A 26,784-nucleotide genomic window follows, 5' to 3' on the forward strand; every position below is an offset into this window, starting at 1 on the left:
ACTAGTGAGCCATTTGCTATTTGCTTACTAATCATAGAATGAATTGCTACATTTCTTTTTTTCTTAAAGATTTTACTTATTTATTTGAGAGAGAGACAGATTGAGCACAAGCAGGGGGAGAGGGAGAAGTTGAGCAGGGAGACCAATGCAGGGCTTGATCCCAGGACCTTGAGATCATGACCTGAGCCAAAGGTAGTCACTCAACCGACTGAGCCCCCCAGGTACCCTGGATTATTACATTTCAATAAATAATTAAATGTCAACAAGAATCCCCAATAATGGAAAACAAACCAACAAAAAGTAGGTCCTCATCAGGATTTCATTAATGTGCACAAATGACAAGGGTAGGATTGACTTCTTCCGTACTAATCCAAGTCTTCAAGGCCCCTCGTTGATATACCCTGTGTCAAACAGGAAACTTCCATGGGTACAGATGAGGCGTGGCACAGGGTCTCACACAAAATCAAACCCAGATTTCTGCTCTTCTTGATTTTGGTTCCCAAACATACCCATTTCCTTGTGTTTCCCCAATTAAACTTCACAACCACTCTGAGCTGAGGGCGATCAGCAGCCAGAGTACAGTCAGGAAACAAAGCCCCGGGACCACACCAGCGGAAGAGGAAAGGGAGTAAGTTAGACGCAGGCTGGCTGCCTGGTCCTCAAAGATCTACTCTGATGCTGTCGTGCTCCGTCTAGGCCCGGGGAGGAAAGCACAGTTACCCCGGAGCTTGGTTTTGGCAGGGAATCTCACACCAGATTGAAAAACAGCTCCGAAGTGCTCAACTGTCTTCTTTGGAACTGGGAAGCAAAAGTCTAGTTCTTTGGAAAAATGGGCAGCTGCGAATGGTAACATTCCTTTTAATTATGCTTTCTTGACATTATTGAATAATAAAGCATTAGAATCCCGACATAATGATTCCTTTTTGAGGCACGATACCTTAAAATGTGGATGATTTGGAGTTTTCAGCCCATTACAGTTGTATAAAGAAATAAAATTTTGTACTTATATTATTAAAAATCACATTTTTAATAAAAAAAAAGAATCCCCAATAATTATTTATTATTTATGAAATAATAAAACCTGAAATTTATCAGTATTTTTTATCGTGATCATTGAGAACTTCAAAAGCACGGTCCATGGAGCGCATGGTGCCTGCTTCTTTTCTGAATTCTTCTAAAACCAGAAGAATCCAGTCTGTGGGGTGCACAGTGGCCCCAGATGGATCGAACACCTTTAATGTCTTCACTCCGCAAACGTGTGCGAGCCCCGTGGCCCGGGTGCAGGAGAGCCCCTGGGTGCTATGGGGCCGCCTGGAGGACGAGGGAGCGACTTTGGCCCTGCTGGTTCCAAGCAGAGAGGACACACAGGGAAGCAGATAGATGGAGGCAGACGAAGGGGAGAGAAGGTAGAGGCAGAGACCCAGAGGGAGAAGGAAGAGTCAAGGAAGGAAGATGCCGTGAACTGACCACATGACCCCTTGTCCATGGCAAGGACCCCACATGCTTAGGGCTGTTTCCACATACGTTATGGGCTGTGACCCCACATGCTCAAGGTTATGACCCCTGGACTCAAGATAGTGATGCCACCTCTAGGGCTGTGACCCCAGGGGCTGGAGCCGACCAGCTCAGGGCAGTCACCTGTGTCCTGAAGACCGGGACCCCACATGCTCAGGGCTGGACCCCACTTGCTCGAGCCAAGACCCCACGTGCTGGGGCCTGAGATCCCTCGTGTCTGAGCTGTGAGCCCAGACAGTTGGGGCTGTGACCCTGTATCCTCAGGGCTGTGACCCCATATGCTCAGGACCTTGGGACCATTTCTCAGGGTATGACCGTGTGGGCTCCGGGCGGTGAGGAGACCCACCCCTCCCTCGAGCTGGAAGGTGCTGGCTGCCTGCCATGGTGGGGAGGGCCCTGGGGTTCCACGTGCAGGCAGCAGGCAACCGGGTACAGGACGGCGCTCGGAGCAGTCTCTGGGAGTGTGGGCCTGACGTCCTGCAGCAGAGCAGAGGACCATGTTCGGGGGCTGCATGCTGGGATGGAGTGGGGGGTAGGGGCCACGCTGCCCTAGGGCTCACCAGATCTGCCCTGCTAGGAGGGGCGAGATGCTGGGTCTCAAGGTCAGTGGTAGGCAGTTACCTGGGCTCTGGCCTGGAGGTGCTGCTGGAAAGGGGCCCAGGTGAGTGAGTGGACGGGGAGCAGATTGGCGGCCCAGAGGTGCCCACATCAGGGAGAACCCCTGCTGGCTTCCCGCGGGTCCCCAGACACTCCAAGAGAGGTAGGGTCCTGGGTGCCTCCTCCGCTCACTGCCTTGCCTCTAAGGACTGTTTCCCCCTCATGCTCCCAGGATGAGCCTGTGCCTAGCCCGTGTACATGAGTGGCCCGTGTGGGCTGGAGAAGTCGTCTTCTCACCTCAATGCCTTGGCAGGGCAGGAGGAGGTGATGCTGGGCAGGCTTGTACCAGTCTACATGGCGCGGTGCTGGGGGCCTCACGCTCCCAGGATGAACCTGTGCCTAGCCCGTGTACATGAGTGGCCCGTGTGGGCTGGAGAAGTCGTCTTCTCACCTCAATGCCTTGGCAGGGCAGGAGGAGGTGATGCTGGGCAGGCTTGTACCAGTCTACATGGCGCGGTGCTGGGGGCCACCACCAGTCTGCCACGGCTCTCATCCCCTGGCACAAATCCTGCCTGTCCAGCCTTCAGGCTGTTTCCCACATTCGTGGCTTGCTGGGGGCTCAGCGCATGTGCCGCCGTGCCCCTGCACCTGCGTCAACACCCGCCCTTGGTCCCGTCCACTGTGGACGTGAAGACGGTTCTGGAGGTGCCCAGCGAAGAGAGGACCAAGGACGCTTGGTGACATCAGTAGCAGATGCTTCTGTGTCCTGGGCACCAGGGAGATGGTGGAAACTCAGACAGGCTGTGAGGCCGTCATCACACAGAGGACGTGGAGCCAGAAAGAGCCCACCTTCCCGTCTGAGCTCAGAATCAGATCTTCTGTGCTGCAGATGAGAGGGCAGGTCTGTCATTGTTAATAGCTCACTGACCTCCTAGAGCTGAGGCCTCAGGACGACCTGCAGCCGTGGCCAGTGGTGTGGACCGTGAGCCATGCAGGGATCCATTCCGTGGCTTCAGGGGGAAGGTGGCCGCAGTGAAAGCCTCTCTGTGGGGAGACCCATGTCCCCAGAGGGACCCGGGCCAGCAGCTCTGCCTGCAGCCATCACCAGCCTGCTGTGGCCAGAGCCACAAGGCACATGGGTTCCCAGTCAAGGGACCACCCATCTGGAGCCCAGGCTGGGGCAGGGGAGGCAGGTGTTTTGAGCTGCAGCCCCTGGGAGCCAGGGCAGGCAGGGAAGAGTCCAAAGAGAATTCCCGTTCACAGCTACAGCGCCTGGCGTGGTAACCGGCAGACAGGACCCCAATGGAAGAGTGGGCTGCACAGCCTTGCCTTGGTGCCTTGGGGTACCCTGGTCTGCAGGAAGCCCAGGGAAGCCCTCCAGGCTGGAGTCCCCATGGTGAGGCAGGAGCAGCCTGGGCCCCGGAGGAGCTCTCTGCTGGGGATGCCCCTTTGTGGGAAGCACGAGACAGTCTGCCACCAGCCAGGGCAGGTCTGGGCCATGGCAGTGCACCATGGCCGCAGGAGCCCAGAGCAGGGAGGGGCAGGAGAAGGGGCTGGTGTCTTCCCAGCTCCAAGCTGGGCCAGCCCCGGTCTGGATGTGAGGACGTGTCTCGTCAACCTGTTCACTACAAAGACTCCCAGGGCTCTGTCTCGGTTCTGTCAGTGAGCTCTGGGCTCCCATCACTGCACATGTGTGCACACGTGTGTGTACATGCCATCAAATGAGCACGCATGTGCGTGCACACCTGTGCACACAGCGTCACAAGGGTACAAAACAAAGTCCATAGAAGGACTCCCTCCGGTGACTCCTGGGTCATGCAGAGCCCGGGGTGTGGAGGCAGCGTGGCTGTATCACATCCTTCCCGGCAGGGAGTGCCCCTGGCCTGTGTCGAACCCCGGGGAGCTGGAGTTGGGGCCGGCCATGTTGCTGGGGGACCAGACATTACTGGGGCTCTCTGGGCCAGGCCGAGCTGGGGGTGCAGGGTTGTGGTCTCTCATGGAGGACCAGGTCTGTGTGGGAACCTCATGGGGGCCTTTCTCCATGGGGGGCTGGGCCCAAATGCGCTTGTGTCCTGATGTGCCCAGGGGTTACCCTGGGGCAGAGGGGGAGGAGGCGAGTGCCTGCTCGCACCCAGGGCTCCTGGCCCACTGGCCCCAAGCTCAGAATGTGGAGCTCCCCACCCCGGGGTTGTCCTCAACCCCAGCTCTGTCTCCCTCATTCCCCTGGAGGACTAGGGGCTCAGCCTCGGGGCGTCCCCTCCCCTGCTTGCCTCTACCGGACACCTTCATGGCTCTTCTCGCAACAACCACCCTGGTTTCTGCATGTAAACGTTTCTCCTGGAGCAGAGTGTGTTTCTTGGGCATGAATCTGTGGTTACAGTGTCTCTTTGTCCCCAAACTTGCAGGCTGGGCCAGCAGGTCGCATGAGTCTGGCCGCGGGCGTAAGCCTGTTCCTCACTTTCTGGAGGGGAGACCAGGAGACCCCTAGCATCTTCTCCAGGAGCGAGAGAAAGGAGATGAGTTTGCGCACTTAGAGCTGTCATGTCCGCTGTTAACACTGGGGGACCTGCAATAGTCTCCTATCCTCGCGGTAAGAAGCGTGGTCTCGTGCTTGAGACACTGGAGCCGCCAGATGCAAACCGGGCCTCACGCGGGGCCTGCTTCCCTCCCCGTGCATGTCGGCTCACGCGTGCTGGGTCAGCGCTCGGGACGCCTGCATGGCTCCCCACACACCAGAAGATGGAGGGAGTCATTTACAGTGTTTAGAGATGTGATTCCACAAGTTCGTGTCCTGGATAGGCGCTGCCGATCATAGCCACACTGAATACCATCTACTGATGTTGAGTCCAGGGTCCAGACTGCTTAAAGAGCCACACGGACCTGACCCATGTCACTTCTGCACACACATGGGAGGCACGAACAGGCTCCACAGGCTGACAGGCAGACAGACTGACGGAGGCCAGCGTGGCCCACTCTGCCAGTGCTGGATCCAGCCTCTGTGTCCGTGAGGACGTGGCACCTCATGTGGCCGTGTCCATGAGGTCTGTAGCCTCGGGCTTCATCTCAGTGGCTCATGCTGGGATGTCCGGACCCCAGGCTGTGGCCCAGAGACTGCGATGCAGGAGGTCTGGGCCCCCGGGAGGCTCTGCTCACCGGCTTGTCTGTTGGCTGTAAACATGGCGAGAAGAGGCACCAGCTGCCTTCACTGCAGACAACGTTCCAAGGACATTTGCAAAGCGGAAACTAGGGCGCCTCCCCGCACAGAGGGGAAGGGTTTGCTCCCTGTTGACGTGACAGAGGTGAGCCTCTGGGGTGCCTGCTCCCCTGTTCCGAGGCCACCACACTGGGCCCAGGGCCTCTGTGAAGAGTGGGGTTCTCACCTCCAAGGACTACTGGAGCATGTGGCCCCAAACGCAGCAGCTTAACACAGCACCCGTGGTTCAACACACCATCAGGGGTCACGGGCCAGCACAGACCTCGCTGGGCCAGAGTCGCCATCTGGGGGACAGCGGTCCTCCCGAGACTCCGAAGAACCTCCTTTTCCCCTCCCTCCCAGCTCCAGAGGTGCCCGTGTTGCCCGGCGGGCCTTCCCCGTCTTCAGGCGGCCACAGATCTCTGACCACTTTTCCTGTCCTCCCCATTCTCCTCCCCTCGTAAGACCCGGTGCTTGTGTGGCCGCCTTGAGGGCTCGGGAACAGCCCCTTTCAGCCTTTGCTGTTAGCCGTCCCAGCCCTGTCTGCAGCTGAATGCCCTCGCCGTGCAGCCAGGCCTGCTCGTGGCTCTGAGGACTCAGACACAGACTTCTTTGGGGGACTGTTCTCTTGCCCCTGCAGTTTCAGGGAGCCCCAGAAAGGCGGTGGCCCGTGTCTGGGGCCAGGGTCCCGTGTGGTGACTGGTGTGTCAGCTTCTACCAAAGTTCATGACAAGGACAGCTGGGGGGCTCAGAGGGTTAAAGCCTCTGCCTTCAGCTCAGGTCGTGATCCTGGGGTCCAGGGATCGAGACTCAAGGCAGGCTCCCTGCTCGGCAGGCAGCCTGCTTTCCCCTCTCCCGCTGCCCCTGCTTGTGCTCCCTCTCTCACTGTGTCTCTCTCTGTCAAATGAATAAATGAAATCTTAAAAGAAAGAAAACTTCGCGGTGACCTGGTGTTACGTGCACAAAGCAGCAGTGACATCAGAGCCCTTTATGGAAGTTCTGGGCTGCGCACATCAATGTGGACATCAGGTTCACTCTGCTGTGTCCCTCGTGTCCACTGTGTCTGTCACTGGCTGTGCCCCCGATGCCAGCTACTCGGCTCTCGATGAGGGAGTATTGTAAACTGAGTGTAATTATGGCCTTTGGCAGCCAGGGTTTTCATGGGTGACAGCCTGAGGAGAGTGGTTCTCAGCATAGCACTAGCCGCCTCATTCCCTCGGTGCACATTCAGGCTTCTTACTGACTCATGGTGGCCCGCAGGGTCGCAGCTGGTGGCAGGAGCTTGGCTGATTTTGCTGAGTTGCTCGCATCGTGAGCCACACATCTCAGGGTGGCTGGAGAGGCTTCCTGCCGCTCTGCCTGAGGCCACGAGTGTCCACTCTGCAGCTCCACCTGGGCAGAGGCCAGCTTGGACCCCTGCCCCCGGGGCACTGGCCCCAAAGTGCCATGGGCAGGGGGCTGGACGAATCCCCTGGGGCTGGAGCTGCTGGGATGCACAAGGCCGGGGACGCAAGGTGCTGGGGACCCAGCATGGTGCTTCCGGTCCCACCACAAAGGCTCTGTTGCCTTGTCCTGCACTGCGGGTGCCAGTTCTCTGACAGGGAACGGGGCCAGTCTGTGAGCACGGGCTCACCCAGGAGCTCCAGAGGGCTGCGCGCAGGGCCCCTAGCTCACCAACGGGAGCACAGCACAGGTGTCTAACTCTATTCTGATAAGGCTTATCACCCTCAAGTCCTGTCCGGCTCAGGACCTCTGGATGTGCCTGTCCTCGACCCCACATGGGGCAGGCCCTGCACATACTCTGCTGAATTGAGTGCTGGCTCCTTACAAGAACAGTGCCAGACAAATAACCCACTTTACTTCTCCCCTTGTGCCATAGAGACCTCTGCCAAAGAGGGATCCTGTCTCCATCACAGCTTCTGTCTTTCTCCAAACGCCCTGAGCTGACCAGCCGAGTCATCTCCCATGCGGCCGAGATCATGGAAGCTTCCGTGCAGGCCCTGAAGATGAGAGTCTTTGGGAAGCTCCGGGGATCCTGGCCTCCCACAGCTGAGCCCTACGAGATGCCCCCCCAACAGCGGTCCCAAGGGGCAGAGACCGGCTGAGAGGGGACTGTGAAGAGTGCTTCTTGCTCGCCTCCCTGCTCACTCCCAGGCAGACGCAGTGGGCCCTGCTCGCTCCCAGGCAGACGCAGTGGGTCTGTCACCGCTGCTCCAACAGACGTGGGATGTGTCTCGGTTCACTTGGGAGGTGACGGTCCCTCTGTGGTCCAGACTGAACAAGGGCAGCCGCTCAAGCCCCTGATAGGCTGTGTCATGGCATCCAAGAGCCGCCGTGCCCTGGTGGAGAGACGGGGCGGCCAGGGATGGCGCAGACGGGGAGAGCCATGTGCGGGGCTTTGCGAGGGGTCACGTTCCTGTAACAGCAGCCTGGGCAGCCGGCAAAGACGGCAAGCCCCTCCCTGCTGTGTGGCTGTGGCATCTGAGACTTCCTCCAGGCCTCTGAGAACCGCTTTGCTGGACTCTGAATGGTGGACAGAAGTGGCTGCTGGCAGAGTGGCCACCCCCAAGCAAGGCAGCCTGTTGGTAAAAACGGGGTGTGGCTGGCTGGACCTCTGGGCAGTGTATGAGCCCTGCACAGGGAAATAGAAGATGGGGTTTGTGAGAAGCAGACTAACCTGGACTTTTCAGCGTGGTGTCAGGAGCCACGTGGTCCCTAGGTTCCTCCCCCAAAAGAGCCATAGACACTTCGTGCCGACTTAGCCTTTGTTTCTTTTATTGAGTTTTATGTTTTTTTAAATTTATTTTTTATTTATTTTCAGCATAACAATATTCATTATTTTTGCACCACACCCAGTGCTCCATGCAATCTGTGCCCTATATAATACCCACCACCTGGTACCCCGACCTCCCACCCCCCTCCCCTTCAAAACCCTCGGATTATTTTTGAGAATCCATAGTCTCTCATGGTTCACCTCTCCTTCCAATGTCCCCCAACTCCCTTCTCTTCTCTAACTCCCAGTGTCCTCCATGCTATTTGTTATGCTCCACAAATAAGTGAAACCATATGATAACTGACTCTCTCTGCTTGACTTATTTCACTCAGCATAATCTCTTCCAGTCCCGTCCATGTTGCTACAAAAGTTGGGTATACATCCTTTCTGATGGAGGCATAATACTCCATAGTGTATATGGACCACATCTTCTTTATCCATTTGTCCGTTGAAGGGCATCTTGGTTCTTTCCACAGTTTGGCGACCGCGGCCATTGCTGCTATAAACATTGGGGTACAGATGGCCCTTCTTTTCACGACATCTGTATCTTTGGGGTAAATACCCAGGAGTGCAATGGCAGGGTCATAGGGAAGTTCTATTTTTAATTTCTTGAGGAATTTCCACACTGTTCTCCAAAGAGGCTGCACCAACTTGCATTCCCACCAACAGTGTAAGAGGGTACCCCTTTATCCACATCCTCTCCAACACATGTTGCTTCCCATCTTGCTAATTTTGGCCATTTTAACTGGTGTCAGGTGATATCTCAATGTGGTTTTAATTTGAATCTCCCTGATGGCTAGTGACGATGAACATTTTTTCATGTGTCTCATAGCCATTTGTATGTCTTCTTTGGAGAAGTGTCTGTTCAATATCTTCTGTCCATTTTTTGATATGATTGTCTGTTTTGTGTGTGTTCAGTTTGGGGAGTTCTTTATAGATCCTGGATATCAACCTTTTGTCTGTACTGTCATTTGCAAATATCTTCTTTCATTCCGTGGGTTGCCTCTTTGTTTTGTTGACTGTTTCCGTTGCTGTGCAGAAGCTTTTGATTTTGATGAAGTCCTAGAAGTTTATTTTCTCTTTTGTTTTCTTTGCCTTTGGAGACATATCTTGAAAGAAGTTCCTGTGGCTGATATCGAAGAGGTTATTGTGTATGTTCTCCTATAGGATTCTGATGGATTCCTGTCTCATGTTGAGGTCTTTTATCCATTTTGAGTTTATCTTTGTGTACGGTGTAAGAGAATGGTTGAGTTTCATTCTTCTACATATAGCTGTCCAGTTTTCCCAGCACCATTTATTGAAGAGACTGTCTTTTCCTCTGTATATTTTTTTCCTGTTATGTCGAAGATTATTTGACCATAGAGTTGAGGGTCCATATCAGGGCTCTCTTATCTGTTCCACTGGTCTATGTGTCTGTTTTCTTGCCAGTACCATACTGTCTTGGTGATCACAGCTTTGGAGTAAAGCTTGAAATTAGGTAACGTGATGACCCCAGTTTTATTTTTGTTTTTCAACATTTCCTTAATGATTCGGGGTCTCTTCTGATTCCATACAAATTTTTGGATTATATGCTTCAGCTCCTTAAAGAATACCAGTGGAATTTTTATCGGAATAGCATTAAAAGTATAGATTGCTCTAGGCAGTAGAGACATTTTAACAATGTTTACTCTTGCGATCCAAGAGCATGGAATGGTCTTCCATCTTTTTGTGTCTTCTTCAATTTTTTTCATGAGTGTTCTGTAGTTCCTCGAGTACAGATCCTTTAGGTCTTTGGTTAGTTTTATTCCCAGTATCTTATGGTTCTTGGTGCTGTAGTAAATGGAATTGATTCTCTAATTTCCCTTTCTGTATTTTCATTGTTAGTGTATAGGAAAGCCAGTGATTTCTGTACATTGACTTTGTATCCTGCCACGTTGCTGAATTGCTGGATGAGTTCTAGTAGTTTGGGGGTGGAGTCTTTTGGGTTTTCCATATAAAAAATCATGGCATCTGCGAAGAGAGAGAGTTTGACTTCCTCCTTGGCAATTGGGTTACCTTTTATTTCTCTTTGTTGCCTGATTGCTGTTGCTAGGACTTCTAATACTATGTTCAAGAAGAGTGGTGAGAGTGGGCATCCTTTTCATGTTCCTGATCTCAATGGGAAGGCTGTGAGCTTTTTCCCTGAGATTATTCCCTGTATATTCTTAGATCACAAGGAAACTGGAGCTCAACCACAAGGAAAACTTCCCAAGGAACTCAAACACCTGGACGCTAAAGACGACCTTGCTTAAGAATGCTTGGATCAACCAGGAGATCAAGGAAGAACTGAAACAATTCATGGAAACCAATGAGAATGAAGACACTTCAGTTCAAAACCTATGGGATACAACCAAGGCAGTCCTAAGGGGGAACTACATAGCCATCCAAGCCTCTCTCAAAATAATTGAAAAATCCAGAACACAGCTGCTGTCTCTACACCTTAAAGAACTGGACAATCAACAACAATTCAAACCAACTCCACACATAAGAAGGGAAATCATCAAGATTAAAGCTGAGATCAATGAGGTAGAAACCAGAGATACAGTAAAATGTATCAACGAAACTAGAAGCTGGTTTTTTGAAAGAATCAATAAGATAGATAAACCATTAGCTACACTAATCCAAAGGAAAAGAGAGAAAGCTCAAATTCATAAAATTAGGAATGAAAAGGGAGAGATCACAACAAACACCAAGGAAGTAGAAACAATCATCAGAAGTTATTATCAACAGTTATATGCCAATAAGCTTAGGCACCTAGATGAAATGGATGCATTCCTGGAAAACTATAAACTCCCAAAATTGAACCAGGAAGAAATTGACAACCTGAATAGTCCAATATCTAGTAACGAGATTAAAGCTGTGATCAAAAACCTCCCAAAAAACAAGAGCCCAGGACCTGATGGATTCCCTGGGGAATTCTACCAAACTTTCAAAGAAGAAATAACATCTATTCTCCTGAAGCTGGTTCAAAAAATTGAAGCAGATGGAAAACTTCCAGACTCTTTCTATGAAGCCAGAATTACCCTGATCCCCAAACCAGGCAAAGACCCTACCAAAAAGGAGAATTTCAGACCAATATCACCGATGAATATAGATGCTCAGATTCTCAACAAGATCCTAGCCAACAGGATCCAACAGCACATTAAAAAGATTATCCACCACTACCATGCTATCTTGGTGATCACAGCTTTGTAGTAAAGCTTGAAATCAGGTAACATGATGCCACCAGTTTTATTTTTGTCTTTCAACATTTCCTTAGTGATTCAGGGTCTCTTCTGATCCCGTACAAATTTTAGGATCATTTGCTCCAGCTCTTTGAAAAATACCGGTGGAATTAAAAAAAAAAAAAAAAAGAAAGTCTCCTATGGTTCATTTCCCTCTCTCTCTCCTCCCCTATTCCCTTATGTTCATCTGCTTTTTTTAAGGTTTTATTTATTTATTTGACAGAGGGAGACCCAGGGAGAGAGGGAGTACAAGCAGGGGGAATTGGGGAGGGAGAAGCAGGGTCCCCATCCAGCAGGGAGCCCGATGCTGGATCCCAGGACCCTGGGACCATGACCCAAGCCAGAGGCAGTCATCTAAGGACTGAGCCACCCGGGGCCCCATCTGTTTTGTTTCTTGAATTCCTGGTGCGCGTGAGATCACACGGTGTTTGTGGTTCTCATAATGACTTACAACATGAAGCCCTCCAGCTCTGTGCACTGACTGGGATGCTTGTTCTCTTTCTTTCTGTGTCAAACGGATGCGTCCTTCCCAGGGTTCCCCTAGTGAAGCTCACCCCCACCCCGGTCCCTCCTTGGTCGCCCTTATGGCTTTATCTCGAAGATCTGTACAACTTGTCTTGGAGAAGTGACTAAAAGGTTCCTTATAGGACCAACAGGGAAGCATGCAACATGCAGCAAGCATGTGGCAGCAACGTGCTTGGGGAAATACATAAGCTTTTGGGCCCCAACCTGGAGAGAGTGGCGAGAAGGGAGCCAGCAATCCAGCTGGAGAGAGCCAGGCCCCAAGCTCCAGTGCAAATGCTGCCCGCACCCCTGTCTGGCCGGGGACCGAGCTCTGCTGGCCGCCCTGTCTCATCACCAGGGTGCGAAGGCTTGTCGGGGACACGACCCAGTCCTGTCCCTGGGGCCCGGAGCGCTGACTGGCTTTCCTGAACGGTCACAGCAAACAGGGGTTTTAAAAGCCCATTTCCTCTCGTGGAGGGTGTGCGAGGGCATTGTCGAGAGCACTGGTTTGAAGGAGAAGGAAGCCCTGGCCCCGGCGCTGACGTGTCTGATGTGGCGGGCGCTGTCTGTGACTGCCTTGCCCCGTGTAGGGCGGGGGTGGGCTTGTCCTCACACGCAGCTTCCTCCCCAGATGTCCTGCCGGAAGATGTGCTGAACACAGCCACGAATGTGTCCAGATGCCTGTTGTACATACTGCCCCCCGAGTGCCTGGACACCTGCCTGGCCAACAAGTACTGGCTCGTCTCAGGCACCTGCAACAACAAGTCAGCGTGTCCTCCAGACGGGCCCTGCCTCGGTGGGTATGGGGCAGCAGCGTTCCATCCCGGGAGGCTGCAGACCTCCGGGGTCTTGTCCTACCACTGTGCGCCCTGGACCCCTACCTGCTCCGCTTGTCGCCAGGTGTGTCCCCGACCTGACCCGATCCACAAGTGTCCCCTGGATGCTGCCCCACTCTGTCTGTGGGTGTCCCATAGACACCTGTCCACGCCATCTGCGGGTGTTGCTTGGATGATGCCCCACCCCTTCCACAAAATGTCCCCTAGAAGCAGGTTCTGGGAAGGCCCAGGAGCCATGGATTCAACTGAGATCAGAACCCTGAGAAGGCTAAGGGCCAAGGAATGTGGCTCCATCAGGCCCGGATGTCAGTTGGGCCACAGGTGGAGGACGGCCACGGGACCCTTGACACAAGTCTGCACCAGAGCAGCCGCCCGGGTATCAGAGGGCAGTGCAGCTGTGGCTGTGCCTGCAGTGGGGGCCTGGGCAAGATGGCAGTCCTCTCTCCCTCCCTCCCTCCCACCCTGCCTCCCTCCCTTCCGCCCTTCCTTCCTCCTGCTCTGAGGCAGGCCCCACGGCACGTGTTGGGGAACACGATAGTCCTGTCCTCCTACAGCTGGTGAGTGGGATCCCTGGCCCAGTGGGTCCAGCATAAACAGGACTGGTTCCCATTTTTGTTACAAAGAGTTTCGCAGTTTGAAGGTTAGGTCCTATCATAGGACCACAGTCCTGGACTAAACAGAAGCGCAGAGCGCATCTCAGAATGACCCAGAACAGTGCTGGCCGTGTGGTGGTCACGGGGCTCATGGGGCTGGTCATGGGGCTCCCTGGACCGGTCACAGGGCTCACGGGGGCTGCTGCCAACAGGCGGGGGCATGTGGTCTCATCTGTGGTTCAGGACAGAAGGTGATTCCTGAGCAAACTAAACCATCCGGGATGTGAGCTTTCCCAGATGCCCAGACTTCCTTTCTGCACTTGCTGAAGCTGCTGCTTGCACCAGGAGTGCGTCCCCTCTCCCCTCTAGTCGCCTCCCCAGGAGGCCCTGGGCCCCTCAGCTCAGCCGCCCAGGTCCCTTCGGCAGGGGCAGGACGTCCCCTGGCCCAGTCCTGGGGAGCCCCGCCCAGGGATCTTGTCTCAGCCCCTCTCCCGGTTGGGCGGTCTCCTCTGTCCTCGCCTTTCCCTAGAGGCCCAGGCTGCAGATGGTGGAGTCTTCTGTGCACACGGACACTCTACTCGGGGCTGCTCCTGCGCCGTGTCTGTGTGACACATGCCACATGCGTGTGCACTTGGGGCCTGGGGCCCATGCACTCGCAGGTTCTGTGCGATGCCCCCTGGCACATTTAACCCTGGTGTGTTCAGATCGAGGGGCTAGAGACAGGATGGGGGTTTCTTCTGGATACACATTTTTCTCTGAGGAAGCACTTTCCCTCTGGAAAGTTCTGGTTGTTGCATGAGTGTCTGCAGCACTGCCAATCAGAGGTGACCTTCTGCTCCGTTTTGAAGGTTTGTCATGGGTAGGACGCTGGGGTTGCCACTCATCCAAGCCACGCCCATGGTCACACTTCTTTGCAAGGTTTCCGAGGATTTGGGCTCCAACATGTTGGTCTTCGCCACCATGTTATGCTTCCTGCGTTTTACTGAATGTCCAGCAGCACTTCTTTCTCATTTCTTGGGGGTTTGTGTGTTACCTTCTCTCTTCTCGACTCTAACGTGGATGCACAGTGGCTGTTTTCCACTTTCTTTTCCTTCCTTAACCGCGTCACTTCTTAGCCCGTTGCTGCTTCCTGGCGTGAACCGTGGGCTCTGGCCCTGCCTGTTGGCTGCACATCAGCCAACGTTCTGTCTTTAAGCAATTGTGGTTTGGAATTTGACTGTATAACGTCTGAATTTCCAAATGGTGGATTGGAAGGAGACTCCATTTCTGCTGGTTTCCCTCCATGCGAGCTGACGGCTGGGTGTCGTGGCTGTGGCTGCCCTCACGACCCTTTCCCCTTCGCTGAGATCATGCCTAGTGCTGGGACCCAGCCCGTGAAATCAGGTAACCGGAGTGGAGAAGGATTTCTGTGCCCCACAGTCCTTCTTGCTGGGAAGACGGGATCAGTGCTACCTGCGTGGTGCGTGCATGAAGGCAGCCTGTTTCTGGGCTGATGCCGCTTTCAGGAGCGTTGCCCTCGATGGTCCTCAGGTTCCCACATCTGCCCGGGTTTCTGGCCATGAGCATGTGGGCGTGCGTGCTGCTGTCATCCATCACGGCACATCCGGATCTTGGCAGGGGCTGCTGGATGTGACAGTGACCATTAGATGACTGTCATTGGCATTCTGGGCCCTGTTTCTGCTTCCACGAGAAGGAAGGACACTCCCGTGACAGAGCCGTTTCTGCCTGTTGGGAGGATTTCTGAAGGTCTTTGAGTGCAGTGTGCAACGCTGCGATGGAAAGCAGTGCCGTGATCATCACCATGGACTACCGGACACTATCTGACTATTTGGGACCTGCCCAAGTCCTTAGCCAGAGAGGACTGTGAACACAGCTCCAGGCACCTTCTCCCCTGAGCAAGGCTCCCAGCTCAGGCAGCGGTCAGCGACTCCTGTGTGACGACGCTGGCTCTCAAGATTGCAGCAGTTTTTCCAGCTCAGACAGCTGCTCGCCAGCCTGGCCCTGGCCGTCTCTGACCTGCACCCGATGGAGGGAGATGCAGACAACATTTGCACCCACATAGTGATGGATCCACCTGCTTCCGGAGAAGCCACGAACTAGAGAGCAGACTTGGGCCGGAAACACGCACCCCCCCCTGCCCCCACGCATGCACCGCGCTTGTAGCGGCAAAACTGTCCCCCGACAGGAAAGGCCGAAGGTCGCTGAAAACCTTCTGCACTTCCATCGGCTCGTGTCGCCGGCAGTGTCTGGCACCCGGCATGTTCTCAGCAGCAGGCATCCCGTGTGGACACAGGCAGGCTGGGCATGGGCTTGCGGGCTGTGGGACATGGCCAGTCTACACCATGGCGTGATTCTGCATGGAGCCTCCTCACCCTTGGAGAGTCTCTGATCTCAGAAACTGTGAGTTCCCGGAGGAGGCAATGCACTCTGCCAGCAAAATCTGATTCATGCGTTTGATGTGCCCGCAGAGCCCCTGACCTCCCTGGGTTTAGTGTGTAACTTGCTGTGCATAAAATTCCCTGCATTAATTTGTCAAAACTCTTGCCCAAACCCAAACTAAAAGTGGGGTCAGTCTTCCAAAGCTGTGTGAAGAGGCATATGTCCTCCCTGGCAGCTCCTGTTCCGTCAGGACACCCGCCGCTTGACCGCATCCACTCTCACCACATCTTCCCATTTGTGTTTGGACGGAGTGCAGGAAGCCATCCAGCAGAGGTGACCCTACAGATCTCACTGGAGGGGACATCCTCTGCACGGTGGCTCCTGTAGAGAAGCCCACGTTATCTTTCTTCAAACTGTCGCCTCCAGACCACAGATAAGGGCCGCGCAGAGCCCGGGCAGCACTAAAGTTGTTCATAATTCTGACACCTGAACAGAGAAAAACGGGAGCCCCTGATGTGTGCACGTGGTCCCCAAGGCCCCAGGATGCTCATGTGTCTGTGAAAACCTAGATGCTGCTGGGGTGGGTCTCCTGCATGAAATACTTGGACCATAACATGGGTACGAATGATGCCAGGACAGGGAATTTTCCAGAGTTCTTGGAGCACATGGCATCCAAGCCCATGAGGGAAAAGCACAGCATTGGTCCAACCGCGTCCACCCGGGTCTGCGCCGCCTGCCATCAGGGAGCTCCAGCCGCGACTGCACGCCAGGGGCTGAGTGTCCTCACACTTCCAGTCAGCAGATGGGACATCGTGCACGGTAGGAGCCACACCAGGTCCTGGGGCCACGTGGGGACCGTGCGGGTCTGCAAGCGGTCCCCAGCCCCACTGCCAGCAGGTGCAGCCCCCAGCCCTGGGGCCATGTGGGGACCTCCTGTGGATGGGTGTGGGAAGGATGTGCTACCACGGGGCTCCAAGCTCATTCTCAGTGATGCCGTGGCTCCTCGAGCAGACCCCACACACAGCCCCCACATGCCCACACCCGTCTGCAGCCAGGAGGACACCCATGGGAGCCACTCAACCTCCACTGTGGTTGTCCATCCACACTCCCCTCAGACTGGACGTTGGGCCTGCCTCTCTCAGCATCTGGGTGCTGGAGCCTCAGAGAGGAGAGCCCGTGCTTCCGAACATCACAGCAGAGATGGCTGTGTCCCAGTGACCTCTTGTCCAGAAAGGCTTCCATCCGCTCTCCCCGTCAGCTCCTGACCATGTCCTCCCTGCAGCCAAGAACCCAATGGACAGATTGTGAGGACCTAAATGTTGGGCCGAGGATCTTCCAACATGACAGTGCACCAGGTGCTTCATGGGGAGGCTGTGCACAGGCCCCCCAATGGCACCAAACACCAGCCCCAGCACTGGTCACTCTCCCTCCAGGACTCCCACCAGGCAGGCCGACTGCACAACCTTTCCTGGTGTCCACAAAGACCAGTGAGCCCCTGGGCTCTCGGGACAGCCTATAAGCTACTGAAATGCAAGTCAGTCAGCAGAAAAATCATGGCCTAAGCAGTTGTAGGAATATTTCATTATTTTTAATGGAGTAAATTTGCACCTCCCCCAAGCAGTGGAATTTCCACGACTTAAACCGACTGTAACAAATCTGACTATTGGGGATAGCATGCAGTCTCCCCATGCTGACTTCCTGCCACTAATGAGATGAGTTGCGGTCCAGCGTCATTCCACAAATGGGGACAGGCTGGTGTGCAGGAGCTCCAAGAAGGATTGATGACAGGATTGTCCACCCCCCCATGGCCCTGCAGATGCTCCCATGTCCCCACCCCGTCTCCACTGGCAAGTCCCCCAGGGCTGCTGGCCGGGGCAGCGGCGACATGAGTGACTGCGTTTCACCGTGTCCAGAGCCTGTAGCCCTGCTAGGAGCAATGTGTCTGTTCCATCTGCCCGATGCCACGTGGCGTCTCACCCTCCGATGTGTGGACATGTTGTGAGTGTGACCACGGTCTTGGCAGCTCCTGGTGCCTTTCACGCCCAGGCAGAGCTTCTCAACCAGCCACACTAGTGGAGGACTGGGCCACGTCAGCAACGTCCCCCATCCTATTGATACCGTGTCAAAACAAAGCAATGGATCTTTAAACGTTTATATTTCTGAACACTCCAAAAACTTCACAAAGTCATGTGGCCTATCACAAAACTCTTGGATTTTGCAACTTAGATGTTCCAAGTGTCAACACTAGGGGTATGTGGGGGCTTGCTGGAGAGTCTAGACCTGACCTTTTCCAACTCGGGCGCTTGTCTCCAGAAAGCCTCCAAGCTGGCCTCATGCACTTTGCGAAGACCCTGCAGCAACTGCGCAGACATCCCACAGCCGGCGCCCACATGGACGCGGCACACAAATGTCAAGGGAACACAGACATCGTCAGGATTTTATGCCTAAATTATCCGTTAAAAAAAAAAAATCCCCAACAGAGGATTCTCATTTCTTTTTGCTCTTTAAACTGATATTCCCATTCTATTTTTTCCCAAATGTAGGCTCTTGCACTTGAAAGTCTCACGTCTGTTTCCTCAGAGACCACCCCCGGTGGGGAGCATCCAACAAGGCGCTGGTAAGATGGCTGCCGCAGGCCTACGAAGACGGCATCAGTGAGCCCTGGGGGTGGAACTCCCACCTCCTGTACAGCGGCTTCCCGCTGCCCCAAGTAGGTGTCCCCCAACCCCGGACCTGGTCCCTGCTACGCTGTCAGACCACCCCCACCCGGCAGAACGCCCGCAGCTGTGCCCACGCTCCGGGCAGTGGGCTCAGAGCCCCGTGCTCTCTGTCCCCACAGGCCTGTGCCTGGCGGCTTTGTGCCCCGCTTTCCACCTCGGGGGCTGAGGGGTGGAGAGATGAGCATCACCAGCAGTGACGGGGACAAGGCAGACTTAGATTAAGGCTCAGCTGACTCTTGGCTCTTCACAGTCATTTCGGTATTTGGGGGTTTGTTTTTGTTAAAGATTTACTCATTTGGGGGGGGAAGAGTAGAGGGAGAGGATCCCACGCACACTCCCCGCTGGTCCTGGAGCCCAGCGTGGCCTTTCACATCACAACACTGAGACCATGGCCTAAGCCGAAACCAAGGCTCGGTTGCCTGATCACTGAGGCACCCAGGCGCCCCTTATTTTGGCGTTTTGATATAAGTTCTTTATATCAAAGGCAGAGGAGGAGGTCTAACCAAAGATACTTAAAAGTTAAGTAATTCACTTATTTATGCAAAATGATGGTTGCTGCTTTATGCCTGGAGGCAAATTACTTGCTAAGAAAACTCATACAGGCTACTGATCAATTTGGCTAAAAAGTGGATATTTTGCCCTCAATTTGCCTATTTGCTTTCGTGAATAAATCAGTCTGCCTGGTCTTAAACTATATATGACAGTGGAATTCTCCAGAAACACGATAGTGACAGTCTGTTCGGTGTGAACACGCTCGGGGACCAGTACTCTGTCCCTAGACCCCTACCTCGTGCACACACATGAGGACAATTTCTGGACAAATGCACAAGATACTCCTCACAGGTGTTACCTCCCCGCCCCCACACAGGACGAATGGGGATGTGGACCTTTCACCTACAACCCCCTGTTTGATTTCTAAATGACATCTGAGGCGATCAGCTTCCCTGGGCCTTTCTCGCGGATGGCCGCCGAGCAGGACGACCGGTGCCCCTCAAGCTGGGAGCAGCGTTGGAGCTGGTGGCTGAGCCCTGGGAGAGGGCACAGGCCCCCCGGCTGCACTCGTCCATGTCCCTTTCTGCAGGACACTCTCGGCCTCCGTTTGACTGTCCCTAACAGATGTAGTAACACCTTCCCCATCCTGCCTGATGCCCCAAGGCTCTCTAGGCTCAGCGTGAAGGGACAAGGATTCTGTAAACCTGTGTTTCCCAGAATCACGTGGCTATTTGCAATGGCTGGTGCTCAGACATTGTTAATGTGGGCTGCTCTGCTCCTGCACAAACTACTCCACGTCACCACTGTCCAGTTCTGGAGGAGAGGTGGGGCTCACTGGGCTGCTGCCAGGCATGGGTGAGGCTGTGGGGGATCCTCTTCCCGGGCCCCCAGGTCCATATCCCCTCTGATGACAGGCAGGAGAGGCTCTCAGATTTTAGGAACCATGTGATTGCATTGCACCCACTTGAAACTTCAGAAGAGCCCCTGTGTCAAGGTCCCGACACTAATCACATCTGCAAACCTGTGGAGGCCTGAGAACAGCCTCACAGCCCTGGCCCCACCCTCTGGGTCATGGCCCTTATCACACTGATGGCTCCTTGTCCGTGAGCGGGCACCCGGACCTGCAGTCTCCCCTGTTTCCTCCTTCTCTGCAGATACCCATCCCACATGACACACTGGTCTCTCTCACAGGTCCGGGAGGTGACAAGACAAGTCATTTAGGTCCCCAACAAGGCCGTCACTGAGGATGAGCAGTACTCCAACGTCCTTGTGGTGTGGGGACAATACATTGACATTGTGTTCACCCCCCAGAGCACCAGCAAAGCTGCGTTTGGGGAAGGAGCTGACTGCCAGCTTATGTGTGAAAACCAAAACCCATGTTTTCCCATACAGGTAGAATTTTAAACTGTGTGACTATTCACTATGAAAGTAACAGATGTCATTCTAGAAATCAAGCAGGGGAGTGTAAGGGAAGGTCCACATCCCCATTCATCCTGTGCGGGGGGCGGGGAGGTAACACCTGTTAGGAGTATCTTGTGCATTTGTCCAGAAATTGTCCTTGTGCATGTGTGCACGCATGCTTGCGCGCATGTGTGTGTGTGCACGGGTGTGCACGGGTGTGCATGCTCTGACCCTTACAGCTGATGGGCCCTGCTGTGTGTGTCATTCAGAACCTGTTGTAATTAGCCAACATCGCACCATATTGTTAAGTGGACAGACTTTCGACTTCTAAAGTGTGCACGGTAACGCATTAAGCCATTTGCTTGCTCACAAGCATTTAAGTTTCAAGCTTTGCTGTTTTCATGCTGACACAAATAGCGAAGTGAAGCGTGCCTCCAGACGTGAGCCATGGTGCCCCTGTGTCTGCCTGTTGGGCTGCAGAGCTAGAGGGCAGTGTCCATGGCGTGTCCTGAAGAACAGGTCTCTCTAAATACGGTTCTCATTTCTCCTCTCACCACACTGACCCCGGCAGGAGCCCGTGGCAGGCTAGGACTGAGGGCAGGAACAGGAGTAGACGGGTCAGAGAGTGACCCCCAGGCCGATGACTGTGGCCAACCTAGAGCTTCCCCTGTGCCTGCTGAGGCCGTGACGGCATCTCCCCTTTCCCGCAGCTGCCCAGCAATGCCTCGGGGAGCACTGGTGGCTCCTGTTTGCCATTGTACTGGTCCTCTGCCACCTGTGGCACCGGGATGCAAGGCGCCTTCTTCAGGCACCTGAGCTCGGCCAACCCGCCACAGCAGGTGAACGGGCTGACGTCTTTCCTGGATGCGTCCACGGTGTACGGCAGATCCCCAGCCTTGGAGAAATAGCTGCACAACTGGACGAGCCCCGAGGGGCTGCTCCAGGCCAACACGTGCCATCTGGACACCCGCAGTGCCTACCTGCCCTTCGTGCGGCCCACCACCTGCATGCCTGAGCCCGGCCCCTGTGGGACGGCTGCCACGCCCTGCTTCCTGGTGGGGGGACAGCCAAGCCAGAGAGGTGTCCGCTCTGATGGCCCTGCACATGCTGTGGCTGCGCGAGCACAACAGGTGGGCCTCGGCGCTCAAGGCTCTAAACGCACACTGGAGCACCCACACAGCCTACCAGGAGGCGTGCAGGTAGTGGGTGCCCTGCACCAGGTGTGAGGGCCTGGGGGCGCTGGGGTCATGGGGGTAGGGTTGGAACAGAGCGAGGGATCCCAGCACGCAGACAGGGCGGGGGGGCCACAGTCTGGATGCACCCCTGCGGGTCACAACCTCATGTCCCAGGCGAGCACACGCAGAGCCAGTGAAGCAGGAATAGGGGAACCACACGGACATGCAAACGGGGTTCAGTAGAGCAGTGGGGCGGGAAACCTGTTCTTGTCTCAGACAGCTTGTCAGACCTGCTCCAAACTCCAACAAGGTGGAACCCAGGGTTCCTGGTTGGGGGCTCTTTCCTCTCCCCCAACGTGGGGTCCCCCAGGCTGTGTCCCCCTGATGGCAGCATGCTCGGCTGGGTCATGCCCATGCCCCTCCCCTGAATAAGGGCTCCGTGGGCACATGCTGTCCAACCTCGCACTATGCTCCGGCTGCTGGACCAGACCGTGCACAGTGGACACTCGGGAGTGTGTGCCGAGGGTGTGTGTGCAGCCCAGTCCTTACGCACCAGGACCAGGCCACATTTCTCAGCTTTACTGTTCACTTTCAGATTCCCTGGAGTGTTTTTTCAGTCAATAGTTTCTCTTCAGTGTTTTTTGCAAATATCTCAGAAACACCAAAATGACAAGAGGCTGTGTTTAGCGTTGATAAACCCTTGCCGGGAGGTGGGCTGCATCAAAGGGGTTCTCACAAAGCCGTCCATCTTTCCTGCTTCTGTGGTCTGGATCTCTCCTGTCCTGGAAAGCCTCATGTCGCTGAAAGAAACATCTGCAGGTCAGAAGACAAAGAGCATGCCCGGTCCCATGGCTGCTGCCTCAGCTCTGAGCAGCCAGGCCCAGGGACACGTGGCCTGGCCTTAGCCCCCATCCCCCACCCCACCCCGCACCCAAAGCAGAGGCAAGCCTTCTGCCTCCTGACCCACAAAGTCCCACAACAGCCCCAATCTGTCCAACAGAGCCCCATGGTGCTCCCCACCAAGTTGGAGTGCTACCCCAACTTCAGCAGCTCATTCCCCCGGGTCCCCCCTGCTCCGGACAGACAGCCCTATATGGGCATGTCCCCAGGGTCTCTATCTCCACTGGTGCCCCTGTGGGTCAGGACAATGGGCCCTATGCCCCCTGGGGGGACCCTAAGTCAAGCTTTAAAGAAGGGGAGAGGGAAGCAGAGGTCATTAGAATCTCTTCCACTGGAATTTAAAGCTGTCTCGTATTCCTGGCGAGGAAGAGGAAGGCCATTTCCCTTGTGGGGACAAGAAGCAGAAGTGGAGCCCTAACCACACTGGGCAGCAAGGGCCACACTGAGCTTCCATGCAGGGAAGGCTGTGGACACGTCTGGAGTCTGGGCTGAGGGCCGGGTTCTGCGTGACTAAGTCGTCCCTACTCCTTACCCATCAGTGGCCCAGGTGCTTCTCACTCATCCCTGAACCGGCTCTGGGATGACCCATCAGACAAGGAACAATGGACCAGCCTCCAGACCCCGGAGCTGAAAGCGGGCTCTGTGGCAGCCCGGGGCTCTTTGCGTCCACTGTTCTGCTGGCTCCACGGCTGCTCCCCGCTGCACGCCTGTGAAGTGCAAATCAGAAAACATGTCCCACTCGGAAGGGATCTGTTCTGAGGGTGCAGGTGGGAGCTTTCTTCCAGCAACTGGAGAAGGAGCAGCTTGCCTGCTGCATGGAGAAGCTACAAGCAAAGACCTTTATGTTCTCGACAGAACTGTTCCTATGGGCTTTTACCTCATCGGACGACACTTATTTACCCAAATCCCTTTAATCCTGGAAGAATCTGATGCTGATTTTTACAGGAAAGAGAATGACTGGTAAACCTCCCAGCAGAACCCTTGTCCCTGACCCTGCGGGGGGCACCTAATGGAAACCACAGGATGAGGGTGGGTGGCCTTGTTGTCACTGATGGGGCTCCCTGGAGTCATGGGCCCCAGAATCAGAGACCCAGCACGCCCACAGCTGTGCCCCTGGGGGCCTCAGACTCGAGCAGCCTCCCAGGAGGCCACAGCCCCATCCCTGTCCCTCGAAGGGCCAGCTTCTGGCTTGCAGAACTCCCCAGGACCAGAACAAATGGACCAGCACCTTTCTGAGAAGTCACTCGGAGGCCCTAGCGCAGGGCGGGAAGACGACAGAGAGCCGATCCCATCAGTGGACCGCGGGGTCCTCATGTCATGAAAGATGCTCCTACGGCCTGTGGGTCACACCTGTCCTGTCCCTTTAAAGAGCACGCTGTATCTTCCAGGCTGAGACCAAACCAGGACAAGGCCTTGTTCACAAAACCCAGGCCCAGTCTGGGCTCCTGTGAGACCCCCGCCAGCCCCTTTCCTTCCTGTCTGTTGTGGTGAGCTCACGAGCTAGCAGACGCGTGTCAGGGAAGAAGGAGTAGCTCAGGATCCCAAAGTGACTTTCTTCCAGAACCAGGTGAAGGGCGGATGCCCTTCAATGGGGGGCATTTCTGCACAGCTTCTGGGGAGGGTCCTCAGCACGCACGGACCCACGGGGTAACAAATCCATCTGCCATACGGAGACCACACAACAGACCCAAGAGAGAAAACCGTGTATGTTTTCTACTCTCACAAAAACTCCATGAAAAAGGCTTTTCCAGAAAAGTAAGCCAGATTAGAGAGGCCACCCAGCTCCCCACGCACCAGGGTCACACAGCCACAGAGTCGGTGTGGGGGGAGCTTGGAACTCATGGGTTGGGACCTGGGCCTCCACGGCTCAGGCTCCTTGAAGCACCCAGATCCCTGACTCCTGAGCTCAGGCATTGCTGATGCCCATGGTGAAGGGGTGAGGAGGTTGGGGGAGGGGTGAAGCATGGCAGCCAGTCCTATGTGGTGCACCCCAGGTTTTACGTGCCCTGCCCTGCCCTGGGGGTGTTTGGGGGTTGTTGCTGACATGCCCTCCAAGCCCCATAAGTCTCAGAGCTGTGAGGATGCTCTTGGGATCCATTCACCTATTCACCTGTTCCCTGACCTGGACGGCCTGTCCTTCCCGGGACAACTCTGGCCCCAGCGGATGTGCAGCAGAAAGTCCTTCCCTGTCGCTGGACGTGGCCCAAGTCCGGAACGTGGCCCTGCTGCCAGTCTCCCTGCTCAGAAGCTCTCCTGTTTTCCTCTCTCCATAGATCATCACCATGCAGGATTATGTTCCCAAAATCCTGCGCCCCGAGGCCTTCCAGAAGCATGTAGGCCCTTATGAGGGCTACGACCCTGCCGTGGACCCCACCGTGTCCAATGTGTTTTCCACGGCTACCTTCTGCTTTGGCCACACCACCATGCACCCCCTGGTGAGGCGGCTGGACGCCCACTTCCAGGAGCCCCCGGGCCTCCCCTGCTGCAGCTGCAGGACACATTCTTCAGTCCCTGGAGGCTCCTCAAGGAAGGTGCGTTTCCCTTCACGCCAGGGCTTTGCCTCCCTCCTGTGGCTTCCCTGGACCATGCCCCCGACCTTGCTTATCATGGCCCTGGGCCACCCCGTTGTTGCTCTGGGGTACCCAGAGGCCAGACAGTCATGATAAAAGACTCATGTGATCAGTGTGGGAGGGAACCGAGAGGTGGGCTTCTCCATAAAGGATCCTGTGGAGCAGGCTGGTCCTTAGAGGTGAGGGAGCAGGTGCCCCAACCGACCCCCCTCTGTTCAGCGTCCCCTGCCTGTTAGACTCCAGCTTCTGTCTCCTGCAGTTGTCCACTGCGGGAAACAACATGGAAGCTTCAGGACTATCGTGCTCCTTCTCTGGGTTCCCTTCGGACCTGAGGCCTGCCCCTGCGCCTGCTGGTCAGTCCTGGGAACCCAGACAGGTACTCACCCACTCCCACGGCAGAACACCAGCAGCACTCAGAAATCCTCAGACTCACGTAAAGTGAAGTCGTGACCTTACATTCGTGATCTTGAAGGGTTTTCCTTTCAGAACAAGCAGAGTTCCACCAGGACTCATGGGATGACCGCCTCTCGTCCCTGGTGTTTTCCAAGGGATTTGGACCCTCTCGTGAGGGGCCTCCTGGCGAGACCAGCCAAGCAGCAAATGCTGGAGCAGCTGATGAATGAGGAGTAGACGGAGAGGCTGTTTGTGCTGGGCAGCTCGGGTGGGCTGGACCTGGCATCCATCAACCTGCAGCGGGGCCAGGACCACGGCCTGCCAGGTACGTCCGCCCCACTCCTCCCTGCTCCCTTCCCGCCTGGGCTGTGGGGCGGCCCCTCGGAGCCTCTTCTATCGGAAGCGGTGTCTCCGATCCCCGGCCACCTTCCAGAGCTCTGGTCCATCCACAGGGAGTCTGATCAGTGTTGCTTGGAGGACAGGGACCATGGGGTGGGGTGGGAGCAGTTCCCGAACAGGAGAGGCTGTGTTCTGGCCTGGTGCATACTGGGAAGTTAGAAGGCCCGCTGTCCCACCCGTCTGCCCCTCTCACCGCCCCCAGACCGGTACATTCCTCCGACTGCCTCCAGGTGGTCTCTCACCAGTGGTCCCATCCCTTGGCTCCTCTGGGAGTGGGAGCCTTCTTCTCAGGCCAGTCCCCACTCCTCCTCCCACTTGCTGTGCCCACTCTAACCCTATCCCCTCCATCTGTCCCAACGCTCCGCACCTCTCACAGAGGCTGACCCTCATGTCCTGCCCCCGTGGCCTTTCCTCCTGGGGCCACTGTGGTTCAGCTGTCTGGTCCACTCTGCTAGCCATGCAAGGCCCCCTGCCGGCTGGTCCACGAGTGCAGACTTGCCTGTCGCCTGGGGCACTGCTCCAGGTCAAGGCACACCCGCACATGGGCCTTTCATGGACCCACCTGGGGAGCAAGGTGATCTGTCAGGACACGTGCTGCTCTGGCCTCCCCCTCAAAGCCCCAGGAGGTCGAATCCTGACCACTGCACAATACGGTGTCTTCCTTCTGTGTCAGTGAGCAAGCTCTCCAGTAAGACCCCAACCATGATGCTGGAACATTCCGGCCTGTTCCCTTCTGCTGGGCACGAGGTAGTGGGGTGGTTTCTGCAGGCTACAGTGCATGGAGGGAATTCTGCGGCCTGCCCAGACTGCAGACACGGGCCGACCTGCGCACTGCCCTCACCAAAGCCAGCATTGTGGGCCAGATAATGGACCTGTATGGGCACCCCGACAACATCAATGTCTGGCTGGGGGGCCTGGCTGAGACCTTCCTCCCCCAGGTGCGCATGGGTCTGCTGTTCGTATGCCTCATTGGGAGACAGATGAAGGCCCTGAGGAACGGAGACCGGTAGGTGCCTCAGCTGGGCATGTCTGCAGCCCCCAGCCTGTGCAGGCCCCAGCACAGCTGTCGTGGGCCCTCACACAGCCCGGCTGTCTCTGTGGG

General features: G+C 55.5%; 1 pseudogene across 1 annotated transcript in view; it reads left to right on the top strand.

Moving 5' to 3' along the window:
* The window catches only part of LOC309861891 (thyroid peroxidase-like), a 57,259-nt pseudogene that overhangs the window by 18,407 nt on the left and 12,068 nt on the right, over nt 1-26,784 (top strand). The window contains exons 4-11 of the transcript in view: nt 7,185-7,354; nt 12,456-12,588; nt 18,213-18,342; nt 20,036-20,236; nt 20,956-21,465; nt 24,594-24,855; nt 25,439-25,608; nt 26,451-26,688. The product of the transcript in view is annotated as a thyroid peroxidase-like (transcript). The remainder of the gene's footprint in view (nt 1-7,184; nt 7,355-12,455; nt 12,589-18,212; nt 18,343-20,035; nt 20,237-20,955; nt 21,466-24,593; nt 24,856-25,438; nt 25,609-26,450; nt 26,689-26,784) is intronic.

The sequence above is a fragment of the Mustela nivalis genome (assembly GCF_964662115.1).
Source record: "Mustela nivalis genome assembly, chromosome: 3".
Lineage (NCBI taxonomy): Eukaryota > Metazoa > Chordata > Mammalia > Carnivora > Mustelidae > Mustela > Mustela nivalis.